This window comes from Nomascus leucogenys, chromosome 4 (assembly GCF_006542625.1).
Source record: "Nomascus leucogenys isolate Asia chromosome 4, Asia_NLE_v1, whole genome shotgun sequence".
Lineage (NCBI taxonomy): Eukaryota > Metazoa > Chordata > Mammalia > Primates > Hylobatidae > Nomascus > Nomascus leucogenys.
Window position 1 is genome coordinate 129975766 of NC_044384.1, and position 19436 is coordinate 129995201.

Here is a 19436-nt window from a genome sequence, read left to right on the forward strand (position 1 = left end):
CATTTCTCAAAGTGTCTAATCCAGGCATTATGAATAATTTCTAGCCAAATCCTAAGAAATTGTACATGATCTTTCTAAACGTAGGCTGGGAATTGTTATGCTGAAGCAAAAATGAAGTGTCAGGTAAGGTCTGATGCTGGGGAAAACAATTAGAACATTACTGAATTACCCTCCTGTTAAAGAGCTCACCTTCACCTTCAAAAGCTAGTTATTAGTTTACCATGTTTTATTCACTAATTAGAATTATTTTCTAGAGTGTCAGAGCATTTCAGGTGGGTTGGGCTATGATGGAAAAGACTAGATAATCATACCCTCTGCAAGTTTGTGATTTATTTAGCCAAAGATGCAGAACTTAAGGGAAGCAAAATGCTGTACAGGGTGGCAGAAAACGAGGTCTATTTTGGCCACTGTTTCTTTTCCCCTGGATTCCTTTTAGGTGAGAGGTAGGAGACAGGGCCACAGTTGCCAGGGATGCTTGGTACAGATATGGCTCTGCCAGATTTATTTAGGAAAGCCTATTTTATGCTAACTCACTGCCATTGTATACTCAGATATATTAGTTTCCTTGGGCTTCTGAAACAAATTGCCATAAGCTTTGTTGGCTTGAAACAACAAAAAATGTAGTCTCTCATAGTTCTAGAGGTAGGAAGTCAAAAATCAAAGTATTAGCAGGATTGGTTGTTTCTTAGGGTGTCAGAGGAAGACTGTTCCATGTCTCACTCTTCTGGTGGTTGCTGGCCATCCTTGGCATTCTGTAGCTTGTAGATACGCACTCCAGTCTCGGCCTTTGTCATTTATTGGGCTTGTTCTTATGTGTCTTCACGACTTTCATTTCTCTGCATGTTTGTCTCTTCTCTTTTTCTTATAAGGACACCAGTCATATTGGATTTAGGATTCATCCTACTCAAGTGTGACCTCATCTTAACTAATTACATCTGCTAAGACCCCATTTCCAAGTAAAGCCACATTCTCAGCTTCTTCTGGAGGTAGAACTTCAACATATGTTTTTGGGAGAATCAAATCAACCCACAACATTAGGTTTATTTTACCCTTCGTAGAGAACTCACATTCAATTTGTACCCTTCCCTTTAAGGAGACATTTGCTATCTTAATACTTTGCTAGTTCATGAACAAAACCACTATCATAAAGCCACCACTTTTATTGTTGAAATTTGAGGTGCAGGCAAGCAAAACAAGGCCCTGAAAACTATCTTTGTTCCTATTTTTTTCTTTTTTTCTAAAAATGCTATACCTTGCTATCCACACCAAATCCCATTGTCTTAGTTTAGGTCCTCTAGAAGCAGAGCCCAAAATGTGCTTCTCAGCAAAGTTCTTTGTTACTGAAGGGGTACTCACAGGGGGAAAGGGATAAAGGAAGCAGAATATGATGAAATAAAAAACTTGAGATCCAGTTTCAGACTAGTCTCATAAGAAGCTCAAATATTTCTAGTAGTTTTTAAAAACAGCGTGCGATCATTAATACAATCCAAGGATAAAGTATGAAAAGAGATAGGTGCAATTAGAAGGAAAAAAAGAGATGCATAATATCCTCTTAGTGCCATTGAAACTTATGGGTCATTTTTAGGTAGGTTGATTAGTCGTTCTAGTTTGCCTGAAATACTTCCAATTTATGCCTGTTATACTGATGCAATCATTAATCATGCTCCATGTCAAGCTAAAATTTTTTTGTTTAATAAAATGTATGAGTTTAATCTTTTTCAAATTTATGAAACAAGTGGACTGAAATAAGAACTTTTCCAATAACAATTTTTATAGTAATTTCTATTTAATAAAACACATTGTTTATGAGGGAATCTAATTGAGAAGACATAAAATGTTTACCCTAGAAAAGTAACTGATATTTTAGATTACAATAATGTTACTGAATATCTTATTTCTCCATCTGTCCCCTCTTCACCCATTCGTGCATCCTTTATTGATATGCAGTTATAATGTACCCTATACTATATTGGATAGGAGAGGGAAGGGTAACTAAAACATACCCAGCAACAGAATCTGTGCCAAATGCATATTTATTTATGTTTATTCATACCTAATATTTTACATACTTATGGAGTACATGTAATATTTTGTTATACGCATAGAGTGTATAATGATCAAGTCAAGGATTTGAGGCATCCATCACTTCGAGTATTTATTATTTCTGTGCATTGGGAACGATTCAAATCCTCTCTTCTAGAAACACTGAAATATACAATATGTGTTCTTAACTATAGTCACTCTACTTTACAGTGGAAAGATAGGATTTATACTTTTTATCTAACGGTGTATTTGTGCCTGTTAACCTACCTCTTCTCATCCTCCCCTCACCCACCCAACATTCTTAGCTTCTAGTATCTATTATTTTACTCTCTGCCTTTATATGATTAACATTTTTAGCTCCCACACATGAGTAAGGACATGCGACGTTTGTCTTTCTGTGCCTGGGTTATTTCACTTAAAATAATGATATCCACTTCCATCCTTGTTGCTGATACACGATTACATTCTTTTTTATAGCCAAATAGTACACCATTGTGTATGTATACCACATTTTTTCTTTATCTATTTGTTGACTGATGGACACTTACATGGATCCCATTTCTTTACTATAGAGAATAGAGCTGTGACAAACATGCCAGTGCCGGTATCCCTTTGATATATTCACTGGTTTCTATTCCTTTGGATAGACCCTCACTAGTGGGATTGCTGGTGAATATGGTAGCTGTAGTTTTAGTTTTCTGATAAATCTCTACAGTATTTTCCACAATGGTTGCACTAATTTACATTCCTACCAACAGTGTATATGAGTTTCCTTTTCTCCATACTTCACCAGTATCTATTGCTTTTTGTCTTTTTTTTTTTTTTTTTTTTTTTTTTTTTTTTTTTTTTAGTGAAGAGGTGGCTTTAACAAATATAATCTCCAGAAATCTCCAGAACCTTTGTGAGGGTCAGGGTGAGAGGTGCCGCCACGATGTAAACAGAACAGCTGAGTCCTCCGGGTAGGCATCAGATGCGATCTGCACAGACCGCGTGTGTGGGAGGCATGGAGTCAGCGGCGTTTCCTCAAATGCATCACCTGTCTCTGGTAGAGCACAAAGGCCCCAGGGCCCCGTGGACAGGGCTGGTCCCAGCGTATGCTCGCCACTTCCTGGGCGTGGGGGGTGGTACGCCAGAAGCTGCCCGCAGCAGGAAGCCCACGAAGAGGCCAGGGCCTCTTCATCCATTTGTCGCAGACCCCAGAAGGAGCCAAGGGGCAGCCAGGGGGCCCAGGCAGGGGTGCCCAAGGGCACAGCAGCTGCAGGCCATTGGCAAGGCCAGAAGATGGTGAATGGAAAGCAGGGGGCCCGTGGAGAGACCCCGAGAAGGCGCCGTTTAGCTGGGAGTCCTGCATTTGCCGTTTGTGTTTCATCCGGCGATTTTGAAACCAGGTTTTTATCTGGACCTCTGAGAGCTGCGTCTCCCTGGCCAGCCTCTTCCGCTCCAGAGGGCCCAGGTACTGGTGGTGCCGGAAGACGCCTTCCAAGGCGCGGACCTGCTCCGTGGTGAAGGCTGCGCGGACACCGGGGGCCAGCTAGAGGTTTGGCTCCTTACTCAACCCAGCAACAGTCCTCTCCGGCGCATGTAGATTTGAAGAGCTAGCCTCCTTGGTACTGACAGCCTGAGGGGGCTCCCGGTTGCCGAATGTCTGGCTCGGGCCAGGGAGGCTCCTGGGGGAGACGTCGGCAGGCCTAGGGGTGTGGGTCGACCCTGAGCAGCTGCTCGGGGAGAGCCAGTCCATGGAGCCAAAGCTGGAGGGCTGCTGCCAGCCACGAGGTGGGGAGGAGGAGAGACACATGGCAGTCAGGTGGGCCAGAGGGAAGGCCGGGCGGGGTTGGCCAGGCGCAGGATCCAGCTTGCTTTTTGTCTTTTTGATAATAGCCATTTTACCTAGGATAAGATGATATGTAATCTTTAGTTTTGATTTGCATTTTCCTGATAAATAATGATGCTGATAATTTTTTCATATACCTGTTGGCCATTTGTATGTATTCTTTTGACAATTGTCTATTCATGTTCTTTCCCACTTTTTTTTTTTTTTTTTTTTTTTGAGACAGAGTTTTACTCTGTCACCCAGGCTGGAGTGCAGTAGCAGGATCTCGGCTCATTACAACCTATGAATTCTGGATTCAAGTGATTTTCCTGCCTCAGTCTCCCAAGTAACTGGGATTACAGGTGTGTGCCACCATGCCCAGCTTATTTTTGTATTTTTAGTAGAGACGGGGTTTCACCATGTTGGCCAGGCTGGTCTTGAACTCCTGACCTCAAGTGATTGGCCCACCTCGGCCTCTCAAAGTGCTGGGATTAAAAGTGTGAGCCACCGTGCCTGGCCCCATTCTGCTCAGTGTTTAATGGAATTTTTCTTTTTAAAAATTGTTTAGTTGTTTGAGTTCTTTGTATATTCTGATTAATTCCTTTTCAGATGAATGATTTGCAAATATTTTCTCCCATTCAACTGTCAACTGGTTGTCTCTTCACTCTGTTTCTTTTGCTGTGCAGATGCTTTTTAGTTTAATATAGTCTGGTTAGCCTATTTTTGTTTTAGTTGTTTGTGCTTTTGAGGTCTTAGCCACAAAATCTTGGCCTAGACTAATATTCTGAATTGTTTTCTCTGTTTTCTTCTAGTAGTTTTATAAGTTTAGGTCTTACATTTAAGTTTTTAACCCATCTTGAGTTGATTTTTATAGATGAGGAGAGATAGAAGTCCAGTTTCATTTTTCTGAATATGGACATCCTATTTTCCCAGCACTATTTTTTGAAGAGGTCGTCCTTTCTCCAGTGTATGTTCTTGGTGCCTTTGTAGAAAATCAGTTGACTGTGATACGTGCATTTTTTTCTGGGTTCTCTCTTATGTTTTATCTGTCTATGTGTCTATTTTTATACGAGTAACCATACTGTTTTGGTAACTACAGCCTTGTAATATATTTTTAAGTAAGGTAATGTGATGCCTTCAGCTTTATTCATTTTGCTCAGGATTGCTTTGGCTATTTTGGCTCTTTTAATGTTTCCTATGAACTTTAGGATTGTTTTTTCTTTTTCTGTGAAAAATGACGTTGGTATTTTCATAGGAATTGAATTAAATCTGTAGATTGCTTTGGGAAGTATGGTCATTTTAATGATAACCCTTCTGATCCATGAGCATGGGATGGTCTTTTCATTTGTTTGTATCTTCTTCAATTTCTTTCATCAGTGTGTTATAGTTTAGCTTATAGAGATCTTTCACCTCTCTAGTTAAATGTATTCCTAGCTATTTTATTTTTTGCATTTATTGTAAATGATATTGCCGTCTTTGTTTTTGTCTTTGGCTATTTCATTACTGGAATATAGAAATGCAGCTGATTGGCCAGGCGCAGTGGCTCATGCCTATAATCCCAGCACTTTGGGAGGCTGAGGTGGGCGGATCATGAGATCAAGAGATCGAGAGCATCCTGGCCAACATGGTGAAACCCCATCTCTACTAAAAATACAAAAATAATTAGCTGGACTTGGTGGCATGCGCCTGTAATCCCAGCTACCCAGGAGGCTGAGGTAGGAGAATCACTTTAATCTGGGAGGTAGAGGTTGCAGTGAGCCAAGATTGTGCCACTGCACTCCAGCCTGGTGACAGAGTGAGACTCTGTCTAAAAAATAATAAATATATATATATAAAGAAATGCAGCTGATTTTTGTATGTTGATTTTGTATCTTGCAACTTGACTGAATTTGTTTGTTACAAGTTTTTTAATGGAGTCTTTTGTTTTTTCTAAACACAAGTTCATGTTGTCTGCAAAGAGGAAAAATTTGAGTTCCTCTTTTCCAATATGAATGCCTTTCATTTCTTTCTCCTGTCTGAATGCTCTGGCTAGGACTTCCATGTTGACTGGAAGTGCTGAAAGTAGGCATCTTGTACTTAGAAAAAAGGCTTTCACCGTTTCTCCATTCAGTATGATGTTAGCTATGGGTTTGTCATATATGGCCTTTACTGAGGTATATTCATTCTATGGCTAGTTAATGGGAAGTTTGTATCTTGAAAAGATGTTGAATTTTATCAAATGTTCTTTCTGAGTCTATTAATAATATAGTTTTTGTCTTTCATTCTGTTGATGTGATACATCATGTTTATTGATTTGTGTATGTTTAATCATCTTGGATCCTCGGTACAAATCCCACTTAATCATGTGTCTTATCTTTTTGATATGCTGTTAAATTTAATTTGCTAGTATTTTGTTGAGAATTTTTGCATCTTTGTTTAACAGTGATGTTGGCCTGTAGTTTTCTCTTTGTTATTGTGTTTTTCTGGTTTTGGTATTGGGTAACGCTGGCCTTGTCGAATGTGTTAGGAAGAATTATTTTCTCTTTAAAATATAGAACAGTTGCAGGAGGGTTTGCATTTGTTATCTTCATTATTATTATTAGTTTTTTTTTTTTTGAGACATAGTCTCACTCTGTTACCCAGGCTGGAGTGCAATAGCATAATCACAGCTTACTGCAGCCTTGATCTCCAGGACTCAAGTGATCCTCCTGCCTCAGCCTCCCAAGTAGCTGGGACCACAGGCATGTGCTGCCATGCTTGGTTATTTTTTAAAATACTTTTTTTGTAGAGATGGGTTCTTACTATGTTGCCTAGGCTGGTCTTGAATTCTTAGCCTCAAGTAATCTCCCACCTCTCAAAGTTCTGGGATTACAGGTATGATCCACTGCACCTGGCCAGTATTAGTTCTCTATATGTTTGCTTTCAGCAGTAAATCTATGCAGTTCTGGGCCTTTCTTTGTTGGGAGACTTTTAATTACTAATTCAGTCTCACTAAATATTTTTGACAGTTTAGATTTTCTCTTTCTTCCTGATTCAATCTTGGTGGTTGCATGTTTCCTAGAATTTATCCATATGCTCTAAGTTTTCTAGTTTCTTAGTGCATAGTTGGTCATAATAGTCTCTAATCATCTTTTTGATGTGTGTTATCAGTTGGAATGTTTCATTTTTAATTTCTGATTTTATTTATTTGGGGTTTCTCCCTTCTTTTCTTTGTTAGTCTAGCTAGTTGTTAATAGATTTTGTTTATCCTTTGTTTTGTTTTGTTTTCTGAGACGGAGTCTTGCTCCCTCGCCCAGGCTGGAGTGCGGTGGTGTGATCTCAGCTCACTACAGCCTCAGGCTCCCAAGTTCAAGTGATTCTCCTACCTCAGCCTCTCAAGTAGCTGGGATTATAGGCATGTGCCATGAGGCTCAGCTAATTTTTGTATTTTTAGTACAGACCAGGTTTCCTCATGTTGGCCAGGATGGTCTCCTGACCTCAGGTGATCCACCCACCTTGGCCTCCCAAAGTGCTGGGATTATAGGCGTGAGCCACCCTGCCTGGCCTTGTTTATCATTTTGAAAAGCCAATTTTTGTTTAATTGATCATTTATCCTTTGCATTTTTTTAGTCTATATTTTGTTCAGTTCAGCTCTGATCTTTAGTATCTCTTTCATTCTGCTAATTGTGAGTGTGGTTTGCTTTTGTTTTTTTAGTTCTTTGAGGTGCATTGTCAAATTATTTATTTAAAATATTTCTACTTTTTTGATGTAGGCATTTATAGCTATCAACTTACTTCTTTGTTGTACCTCACATGTTTTGATATGTTGTATTTCCATTGCAATTTGTTTCAAAAATTTTTTTGATTTTCATTTTAAATTTTTAATTAGCTCAATGGTTGTTTCATGTTGTTTAATTTTCATGTATTTACATGAAATTATTGAAGTTCCTGTTGATATTGATTCCTAGTTTTATTTCAATGTGTTCTGATAAAATACTTAATAGAATTTTGATTTTTAAAAATTTGTTGACACTTGTTTTGTGGCCTAACATATGGTCTATCCTGAAGAATGTTTCTTGTGCTGATGAGAAGAATGTATATTCTGCAGCTGGATGAAATGTTCTGTAAATGTCTGTTAGGTCCATTTGGTCTAAAGCCCAGTTTAAGTCTACTGTTTCTTTGTTGATTTTCTGTCTGGATGCTCTGTCTAATGCTAAGTGTGGGGTGAAGTCCTATACCATTATTGTACTGGAGTCTATTGCTTCTCTTTAGAGCTAGTGATGTTTGCTTTATGAATCTGGATGCTTCAGTGTTGGGTGCATACATATTTAGAATGTTATTTCTTCTTGCTGGTTTATTCTTTTATCAATATGTAGTGACCTTGTCTTTTTTTTTTTTACTGTTTTTTACTGTTTTTCACGTAAAGTCTGTTTCATCTGATAGTATAACTACTTCTGTTCACTTTTGATTTTCATTGCATGGAATATCTTTTTCTCTGCCTTTACTTTTAGTCTATATGTGTCTTTATAATTAACATGCATTTCTTGTAGAGAACATATAGTTGAATCAGGTGTTTGTTTTTTAAATTGACTCAGCGAGTATATATCTTTGAGGTGGATAATTTAATTTAATTGTATTGTTATTTGTAGACGTGAGGTTTTCTTCTTTTATATTTTTAATTGTTTTCTGGTTATTTTGTATATTCTTTATTCCTTTTTTTTCCTCTCATTGTTTGTCATTGTGATTTGGTGGTTATCTATAGTGGTACTATTTGAGTCTTTCATTATTTTCATTTGTGTATTTGCTTTACAATTAATGTTTTATACTTTTGTGTGTTTCCATGATATTGTCCTTTCACTTCCAGATTTAGGACTCCCTTGAGCATTTCTTGTGAGATTGACTTAGTGGTGAATTCCCTCAGCTTTTGCTTATTTGGGAAATACTTTATTTCTCCTTCATTATGAATAATTTTGCTGGAGATACATACTATGTTTCTTTAGCAGTTTTTTTTCTTTCATTGCTTTGAATATAACATCCCATTTTCTCCTGGCCTGTAACGTTCTGCTGAGAAACTTGCTGTTAATCTGGTGCGGGTTCCTTTATAGGTGATTAGATGCTTTTCCCTTACTGTTTTTAGAATTCTCTTTGTCAGTGAATTCAGATATTATTTCTATAACGTGCCATGGAGATTTTTTGCATTGTGTCTGGAGATTGCTGGGCCTCCTGTGTCCTGTAAATGTCTTTCTATACTTGGGAAGTTTTCATCTATTATTTTGTCAAATGTGTTAATTCTTTTGCTCTCTCTTTGCCTTCTGTGCTACTTACAATTCACATATTTGATTAGAGTATCCCAAATATCACAAAAGTTTGTTGTTTTTGTTTTTCTCTGATTGGATTATTTCAAAAGAACTGTATTTGGGTTCTTAGATTCTTTCTTCTGCTTGATCTAGTCTATTATTGAAGCTTCTGAATGTAATTTATACTTCATTCCATGAATTCTTCAGTACCAGAAAGTCTGTTTAGTTCTCTTGTTATGATAGGTACCCCTTTGCTAAATTTCTCATTCATATACTGAATTCTTCTTCTTATTTGTTTCTGTTGCTTTTTGGAGTTCTATTGCATCTCACTGAGCTTCTTTAGAATCAATAATTTGACTTCTTTTTCTGGGATTTTGTTAATTGCTTTTTATTAGGGACCTGTTTCTGGATAATTATTGTGTTCCTTTGGGGGTGTCATACTTTCTTGCTTTTTCATGTTTCCTGTTCTTGTGTTAATATCTTAATATCTTCATATCTAGTGTATCAGTTGCTTCTTCCAATTTTTTGAATTTGCTGTCAAAGGAAAGAACATTTTCCTGAGGATGAATCTAAGGGTTGGTTGGGTTGGGCACTTTGGCTTTGATTCTGTGTTCATACAGTGGTGTAGTCTCTGTATGAATTCTACAGCTATAGGCAGCCTCAGTGGTATCTGATATTTCCTTATGCAGTTATTAGTGGAGGTTGTGGTACAGTTTTGCTGGCCACTGGGGTGCCAGCTAGGCCAATTTTTGATCCACAGTGACTGCAGTGGTGAGCTGGGCATGCCTGTTTGTAAACCTCAGGGTGGTGTATGCTGGCACCTGTGTTAGTGGGTCCAGGTGGGCCAATTTTGGGGTCTCCATGTTGCTTACTCAGATGCCAATAGTGGCAGCCATGGGCTGGAAGGTTCGTGGGTTCCAAGGCTTCTGGCCTGCCAATATGGCATGGGCAATGACAGTAGCCATGGTGGAACAATCCTCTGTGTCCCTCTATGCACTAGTATTGGCAATGGCTGAAATATGGTGGGTGGGCAAGTCTCCATGTCTGCAGGTAGCATATATAGATAGGTGCCAGCTGGGGTGGTAGTGGCTAGGTGCATAGTCCCAATGTCAGTCTCCTGGGAGGAGTGTTCATTCAGGTGCCAATGGTGGTAGACCGGACCGGGCAATTGCCTGGCCCACAGACTGTGAACTCTGGCATGGGAGGGAAGGGAAAAGCTGGATTAGGCTGGCTTGTTATCAGGTCTTCAATGGTATATACAGTGTTTGGCCATGGTAAGGAGGGGTAGGGCGGTCCCTAGGCCACAGATAACATGCTTAGGTAGAGGATAGCAACGGCCACACTACTTCCCTGCCACTGGGGGAGAAGGAAGTGCCACCTTCAGTGACAGTAGCCTAGGCTGGTGGGTGATAGAACACACTTCACTCATGTGTCATTGCAAGTGGTACTTGAACTTCAGCCCTAGAGTCAGCAGTCAGCTCTTTTCTTGTGCCTAAGCCTCAGCAGCCCTGGGCTCCAAGACAGTGTGAAGTCTGTTGGGCATGCGGCTCTAGAATGGCGCCTCATTCATGCCTCAGTCTTAAGGGTGGAAGCATGTGCCTCAGTTGCACCTCCAAGCTGGGTGCAGTAGCTCTCAGTCACTTGTGCCTAAGCCCTGGAGGCAGCAGCTGTACTCTCTTACACATCAGCCCCAGGGCCACTGGGTCCAAGACAGTGCATAGTCTCTTGAGGGTGGAGTTCTAAAATGGAACCTCGCTGAAGCTGCTTAGGTCTCGAGGAATGTGAAAGATGCAGTATGAGCTTTCTCCCTGGGGCAGTGCCTGTGGTACAATTTTCCAGCAGCTCCTTATGTTAGTTTCAGGACTCATGATGGGGATATACTATGTCCAGGATTGTAGGAGTCCATGGTGAGAATGTGGACCCCCGAGGGTCTCTTTCTCACCTTTTCCCCAAATTGAGAAGTCTTTCTTGGCTCCCAGGTGATCCTGGCTAAGCAGGCTGTCTCATTTCCTTCTCCTTCCTTGCTTTAGGTATTGCCTGTCAATTTTCTATTGAATTCCAGGGTTTTCTTTTGGGCAGTCCATTAAAACTGTGATTATTTATTCACTATTTTGGATCTTCTTCATGGAGGAAGTAAATACAAAATTATTTAATAAGGTATCTTGAAACCTTCCCCTGAAAATGCCAAATGCATATTTTGTTTCATCTTCTCAGTGATGGCCAGACAAAAATATTACTATCCCCTATTACAAATGTAAAATAAATAATATCATAGAAATCAAACAGCTACCCTGAGATAAACAGTAGGTGATCTTTGGAGAAAATACTGAAATCAAGAACTTCAATGCCTATTTTTTTTCTATCAAACAATGTCAGATTTTCTATCAAGCTATTTCACAGAGAAAATAATAATTTCGTTGAATCTAGCAAAAGAACAGATAAGTAGACATCACTTTTAGTACAGAACAAAGGTTCAAACTTTCAATTAAATTTGTTTAGGAATAATAATGGCAATGATCACAATGATAATGATGATGATGGTGATGACATTGAGCTCATTTCAAGTTTAGAGCATCTCACTGTTTGTCTACAATCTTTTCTTTCACAGTAGAGTGACCTAGGGTCTTAAGACCAATGTGCAAAATCTATGCCCGCTCATCTACCCTTTCACTGCTTTTATCAATACCTGTTGTATTCAAATATCAGTTTTCTTTTATTTAGTCTTCAGTGTGTTACAATTGCTTTAATACAATGATGAGATTGGTGTTAGAAGGGTCATCAATTACTCATCAGCAATAAGATGCCTTGCTGAATTTAAATTGTTTAACAGAAGTCCAAAATCTCAGAAACCAGGGCTTCAGGGCAAGACGTTTTGCCTATCCCCACTACCTGTGAGCAACTAGTGAGGGGTAAAATGTAGAACATAAAATAAATATTATTTAAGCGGTAGAACAGATTGCAAGACAAAATTTGCCTTCCAAATAGCACCCTAAAAGCTCTGAGAACTAAAATGATTCTATCCTTTAATGGAGAATTCTGTTATAAACTATGATACATTTGAAACTAATTGCCTTTCAATTCCTGCTACAAGAATGTCTGCACATCTTAAGATCTAGGGTAGATGACATAATGATTAAGAGATAATTTTTATAATTCTTTACAGTTTTTGAAGTGTTTAAAATAAATAGTATTAACTATTAAATGACAAAAGATGCCCTGAAGCAGTGTTTGTCCTAATATGGTACCTGGTCCACCCCGTCAGAATTATTAGCAGAGCTTGTTATACAAATTCTTGAACTCTACTCAATAGAGAATCAGAATCTCTAAAGGAGATATCCAGAAACCTTCCTGTTTCCAACTCTTAGTGATTCCTATGTACATTAAACTATCATCTAAAAGAGCTGCTAGTTCTGACATCTTTTCACTGCCTTCCTTTATAATTTTTGGCATGATACAGAACACTGGAATACTGTCACTACTGTGATCAGGCTTCTTCCACCAAAAGGGCTTTTCCACCTTGGCACTGATTTTCTCTAATGGACAGATATATTATTTAAGTAGAAGATACATTAAGTATTAAGATACTATTAAGTAGAAGATACATTATTTTAGAATTGATATTCATTTATATCATATCTCTTCCATAGATAAAATAAAAAATTTGGAATATATATATATATATGTGTGTGTGTGTGTGTGTGTATGTATCAGGAGCAAAATGTACACACACACACACGTACTCATTTTCAGGGAAGACTCTGTAAGTCTCCATAATAAAGGACAAGAATATGGTGTTTCATAGATATAAGCATTATGCATTTTCCATTAAACTGGAAAAAAATGAGAGGGTTTAGATACCAGCTTATAAGATTACATAGCTGAGGTAGCTTGTAGAAAGTTTACACGCCCCAGATATCTATGCATTCCACTTCAGGGACAAACTACAAACAGTATATTGAGAGGTGAAATCCAAATGGTACCCAGAGTGACTACATTGACACTGCCCCTGCCTGTCACCCACCATGCTTGAAAGGCTTGAAATTTTGGAAACCAGTAGTTTCAAAGAGTATAAAGACACTATTCACCATGGTGGGAATCTGAAGACTTCTGTTTCCACCATGACTATCTTAAATTTGCAGAGCGTACTTCCATAAGTGAGTCTTCCATTCCAAAATGTTTAGCTTATTAGGTTGGGTATATTCTGTTGTGCAAATATCAAATGGCTCCTGCACAGACACCTGTTTCATGAGTAACATTATGTAACTACTACCTTAATGAGTTTTCCAAACTGATGCTATTTACTAATACATGAGCATAGGCCAATTATTTATTTATAGTACTCTGTGCTTAAAATTCCCCATCTGTTAGATGGAAATACTAGTAATATGTCTACATCATATCATAGTGTTCTTATGCCAATTTGTTGAGATATATATATATATATATAAATGTTTAAAATGGCACCTGGTACAGGATAAATGCTGTGTAAATATTACCATTATTGTTATAATTTTCATTATTTATCTATAAGTCTTATTTCTAAAAAAAAGCAAGAGTTCTTAGGCCCAAACTAGTGTTTTAGATGAAAAACACATGTTTTGCATTCATGATTGTGTATGTGTGCTCGTGTGTGTGTGCATAAATCATCTATTGGTTTGAAACTTAGTGTTAAGGTAGAAATGTTTATGCATGTATTTGTGTGTTCTGGGAGGTCTTCAGAAAATTTATTTTGAAAAAAGAATATGTTTAAAAATGTAGAGGAGTTTTTGGTGTCAATGTAATAATGGCTACTATTATTAATCACCTATAATTGACCAGACATTTTATATATGTAATCTTTACTAATTTTTATAAAATTTCTGGGAGGTAAGTTTTATAAGTTTATGAAAGACATAGCTGGTGGTCTAAGAAGTCAAGCAATCAAAGCAAGACAAAATAGCATGCAAGTACTGCAATGGAAATTCAGACCCAAGTTTTATTGCTTCAAAGCTAATTGCTATTTCCACCCTATTTAATCATCTTGTTAATTAATGAATTTTAGATAGTGACCACTAAATGTAGTGATGCCAAGATTTCTACTACTGTGTCTCATTATTTAATTCATCCATCCACCCATCCAACGAAGATGTCTTAAAATAGCACTTTGTTAGGCAATTGGAATTTTTTTTAAAAGCCTAAGACATAGCATCTGTCTTAAGAAGTTCACTCTTTAGAGGGTAAACACACATGCAAACAAATAAATGTGGATTATGCTGGGGGGAATATACAAAATGTTATGAAAACTAAAAGAGAGACTACCTAATTTCCAGGTGGAAGGGGAAAAAGGGAGGTCAGGGAAGGCTTCCCATATGTTAGAGCATTTCAGAAAGTTGAAAGGTGAGTCAAGGCCGGGCGCGGTGGCTCACACTTTGGGAGGCTGAAGTGGGTGTATCACCTGAGGCCAGGAGTTCGAGACCAGCCAGGCCAACGTGGTGAAACCCTGTCTGTGACTAAAAAAATACAAAAAAAAAAAAAAAAATTAGCTGGGTGTGGTGGCGCATGCCTGTAATCCCAGCTACTCAGGAGACTGAGGCAGGGGAACTGCTTGAACCCAGGAGGCAGAGGTTGCAGTGAGCCAGGATCGTGCCACTGCACTCCAGCCTGGGCAACAGAGCAAGACTCTGTCTCAACAAAAAAAAACAAAACAAAACAAAGCAATAAAAAGGTGAGCCAAATGTTTTCTTGAACTACACAGGAAGGGATGCCATGATCCTTCTAAAGGATGAAGTTCTGCTCTACAGAGCCTGGGCAAGTATTTTCCAAGCAGATAGAGATTTAGAAATATTTGGCATTCCTACAGAGATTTATTGGAACTTAGGCTGATTCCATTGGTTCAGCTACATAATTTCTCACACAATTATGTGTAAAATTATTTAATGTCCTATCTTGTATCACTTTTTTCCTGTTACTCCACTCCACCATCCCCCTTCTCCAACTTCACTGCAAGATTCTTGAGAAGAACACTCGAGCTGTCAGTTGACTGGCAATGAAATCAGAACATCTCTTTAGCCAATTCCCTGTTCTAACGGGATTCAAAAATGATATCTGACAAACATCCATTCCATTAAATCAAACTCTCCTCCTGACATTGTTTCTGTAACAACTGGAGAACTTTGAAAAACAATGCTTCATCATCTCCTGAAAACCAAAGCACTTTCCACTTGTGATAATAATTTACAGAGGAGGAACAAAGTTGGTGTGGTTTTTAGATTCAACACAGGAAGAACAGAACATCAAGTGCTATTCAGACTGAGAGACAAAAACTTGAAATTTCTCCTCAGTGAATAAAGTTATTTGGAGAGCCATTTATTTATTAAAAATCTGCGTGTTGCTTGGATACAAATTCACAACAGGCACATAACTTCCCTAAATTTGCTGATCCTGGGAGGCAGTCCCAGTGCGTTGTGATTGTGTGGTACCCGGGGTTGCCAAGCCAGCCCCCCAGCCCCTCTGGGACAGGGTGACATCTGGACATGTTCGTCTCTTCTCTTGGTGGAAGAAAAAGATACAGAACTGACTCTTCTCAGAGAATTTGCTGGGAAATTCCCAGGCTTAATGTGTTGCCTCTTGATGATTATTTTATATCATAAGAAAAGCACTGATTCCTAAGTAGATCCACATTTATTGTTTAAAACATACTTTTGGTCAAGCACATGAAAAATCGATTTTCTTGCTTTGGGTTACATACATTTACTTTGCACATTCTTCCCAAATATCTTTAACAAATTTCTGATGGAAAGGTGATGAAGTAAGACCGTTGGAGTGGGGATTCATGAAGAGAGGTGTGGAGCATTGAAAGAGAGGAAAGAGAAAGAGGAAAAAGTTCTCAGGGTTCAGTGATGTGTGTAAACTATTAATAACTACAACAAAAGCAAGAAGTTGAAGTTTTATGGGCATAGTTTGACTTAAAATAGAAACGTGTTTTCTAAGCATTCACATTGTCCAACAATAAAGAACCAGTATACAACTGCTGCTGAGAAGACAGGCTTTGGAGACACAGTGTCTGTGTTAGACTCCTGGCTCTGTGTCCTTAGAAAATTATATAACCCCTGCCTCATCTTTGACACCTTTTGTTAAATGAGGACACGCATAATGCATACCTCACAAAATTACTGAGAGAACCGGGTGAAATAGTAGATGTAAACTGCTTAGCACTTTGCTTTACATGAAACAACAGAAACAACTAACAATCTAGTTACCATTTATTGAATGCTGCCTATGGACAGTTACAGTCCCAAGAGTTATATGCATATTACCTCACCCAATTCTTATAATAACTCTACATTATAGGGAATATTATTCCCCACTTCATAAATGAGAAAACTGAGGTATTAACGTACCAAGGCCCAAGGTCTCACAACGGTGAAGTAAGGATTCAAACCTAGGCAGTTTGGCTCCAGAGCCCATAATTATAATGATTGATCATATTCTAGGCTTATGAAAGTGCCTGAAACATTACAAACATTACATAAATTGTAGCTATTCTTCCTCTTATTTTTAATAACAGAGTAGACGCCTTGAAAGGCAGGAATCTGGAACTATTTACAAGTTGATGAATAACCCTCCAAGAATTCTAGATAAAAGATGACTGCATTTGTAGTAAATTATTAATTGGCTTTGAATGATCCTTTCCACTCTACACTGGCTTTGGGAACAAGCTAATGTGTATTAAAATCCTGTTTCTGCCACTTCTAGGTCATGTAACCCTGAACAAAATGTTTAACATGTGTGAAAATATCAATTGCCTATAAAATCAAGACAATAAGAGCCATGTTGTAAGGATTCAACAGCAATAGTGTACATAAAATTTAGCCCACTGCTTGATAAATGGTTAACTACTTGGCAGACAATGCCAACAACTGTTAAATTACTGTATTACTTATATTTATTTAGGTTTTTGCTTCTCCAATCCATTTTAATCTATAGTCACCCTTTTATGTTGGACTACTTAATATTGTAGAGGAGACACATTTTTCAGATAGCCCTGCTACTCGGTCATGGGAAAAGGTCAGAATTGGGTTTAAGGAATTAAGGAAAGATGAAGACTGGAAGGAACCATTAGAAGTGGAGAAAGTAGAGCTAAAAACAAAGGAGGGAGCAAATATAATAGACCTGTGTAACAGACTTCTCATTTGGCTTAAATCTGCTGCTACTGCTAGGTATGGTGAATTCTGGGGATGAATGTTAAAGCAATGGTTTTCCACTGGCCACTTCCAATATCCATATGTACCTAACAATAATGAGAAGGGGAGATAACTACCCACTGGTCAAACAGAGTTACTGCTCCTAGCTGTATCTTTTGAGGCAATGTCTCTAAGCCCATGCCAGCTGTTGCTGGTGCTACCGTGAGAGGACCAGGACCACAGCAAGTTCTACATTTGCCTTTATGACAGAGCTGGCATACCCAATGAGAGAGTAGAAAGTAAATCCTGATGGAGATTGATGACCCTGACTAGAATAAATCAAGGTGACGCTCCCAAAATGGAATATATTTAGGTAAATATATAGGGTTTAAATTACGTATTTAACTATTTAGGGATGACCCTGAAGTCATATTTTTTAATATAATAATTTACCAGAAGACAAATAAATTTAACATACTTTCTTACAGGGCAAAAAAAAAAGGAATTATTAACAGGTCTGTTTTCATTTTGAAGGATTTTTATTCTTTTTTTTTTTTTTTTTTTGAGGCTAAGTCTAGCTCTTGTCACACAGGCTGTAGTGCAATGGTCAGATCTTGGCTTGCTGCAACCTCTGCCTCCCAGGTTCAAGTGATTTTCCTGCCTCAGCCTCTTGAGTATTGGGATTACAGGCACCTGCCACCACACCCAGCTAATTTTTGTATTTTTAGTAAAGATGGGGTTTCACTATGTTGGCCAGGCTGGTCTCAAACTCCTGAACTCAAGTGATCCGCCCACCTGGGCCTTCCAAAGTGTTGGGATTACATGCATGAGCCACTCCGCCCAGCGGGTTTTTATTCCTTTATGGGTTTCAGGCTATGCAAAGGGAGGGAGAGAGGAGGAGGGCATCTTAGGAAGAACCAAGTGTCACAAAACGAATGAAACGGAAGCAGAAAATTCAAGCTCCGTGTACTTCTCACACTATAGTTAGGCTGTCACTAATGTGACTATTAACTTTTCATGTTCAGATTTATTATGCTGTCATTATAGCACTTTTCTTTGCTGATGTATCAAACCACTATTACATATTTGTTGGCATCTCATCTATTTAAGGGAAACAAGTGATTACCCGTTGCCAAGGAGACTAATAAGGAGTGTGCAAGCAAAGGACTGTAGAGTTCTCTTTGGAAGATAACAAGTCACTGGTATTTTATTTTGGATCAAATCATACACTACCTCATTGTTTAAAGAAAAATCACTTTATCCCTTCCATAAAAAACCTAGGGTACTTATTCAAATGAAAAAACCTAAAGACTTTCATAAAACAAAATAGATGTAAATGATAGATCAAAAATATTTGCAAAAATAATATGTAATAAGGCATCCCTAGGAAGGAAAGTTACTTCTGGAATTTTTGAAAGTTTTGATCTTTCAAATATATTTTTATATGTAAAAGTATAATTTCAATCCAATGTTTTCAGTATAATCAGTGGGTATTTTGGAAGTAATACTAATTACTATAACACATAAAATCCCAGTATTTTAATATTTTTTCATAACTTCAACCTATATGTTGCTAATGGGCAGGCAGATGACCTCCACCATGTTTATTTAGCACCCAGGATCCTTTTGTCTTATGAGTCTTCCCTTCTCTGAAAATGTTTGCTTAATCTACAGAGTGGCACACAAACAGGATGGAGGATTATACTAGAAAGGTTTTCCAAGGCCAGAGCTGGTAACACATATGTCACTTCTGCTTGTATCTCATTGCCAGAAAGCAAATACATAGCCTCACCTAATTGCCAGGGAGACTGGAATATGCCATTGAGCTATGAGCACAGGAAGAAGAATAAAGTGGTTTATGAGCATCTGGATAGCCTCTGCAACCCAGAGTTAAGTACAGATACTAAGAAAACAGAGCATGACTCCCCACATCAGTTGTAGTGAGTTGTAAAAGAGGTATGAGAGGTTCTGGGAGGAAATAATACAGGAATGACTTGGAGATATTGCTTATTCAGTTTGAGATCACCACAGTAAAGTGAATTTTACAATAAAGTGAGGGATACAAATTTTTTGATTTCCCAGTGCATATAACCGTTATGTTTATACTATACTGTAGTCTATTAAATGTTCAATAGCATGGTGTCTAAAAAACAATGTACAGACCTT

The 19436-nt window shown here is 38.2% G+C and overlaps 1 pseudogene across 1 annotated transcript; it reads right to left on the reverse strand.

Annotated features, from left to right (window-relative positions):
* Positions 1–2875: 2875 nt before the first annotated feature.
* Positions 2876–3915, reverse strand: LOC100585197 (annotated as a pseudogene). The gene has a single exon (XR_178239.2). The product of XR_178239.2 is annotated as a homeobox protein VENTX pseudogene (transcript).
* Between the last annotated feature and the right edge of the window lie 15521 nt (positions 3916–19436).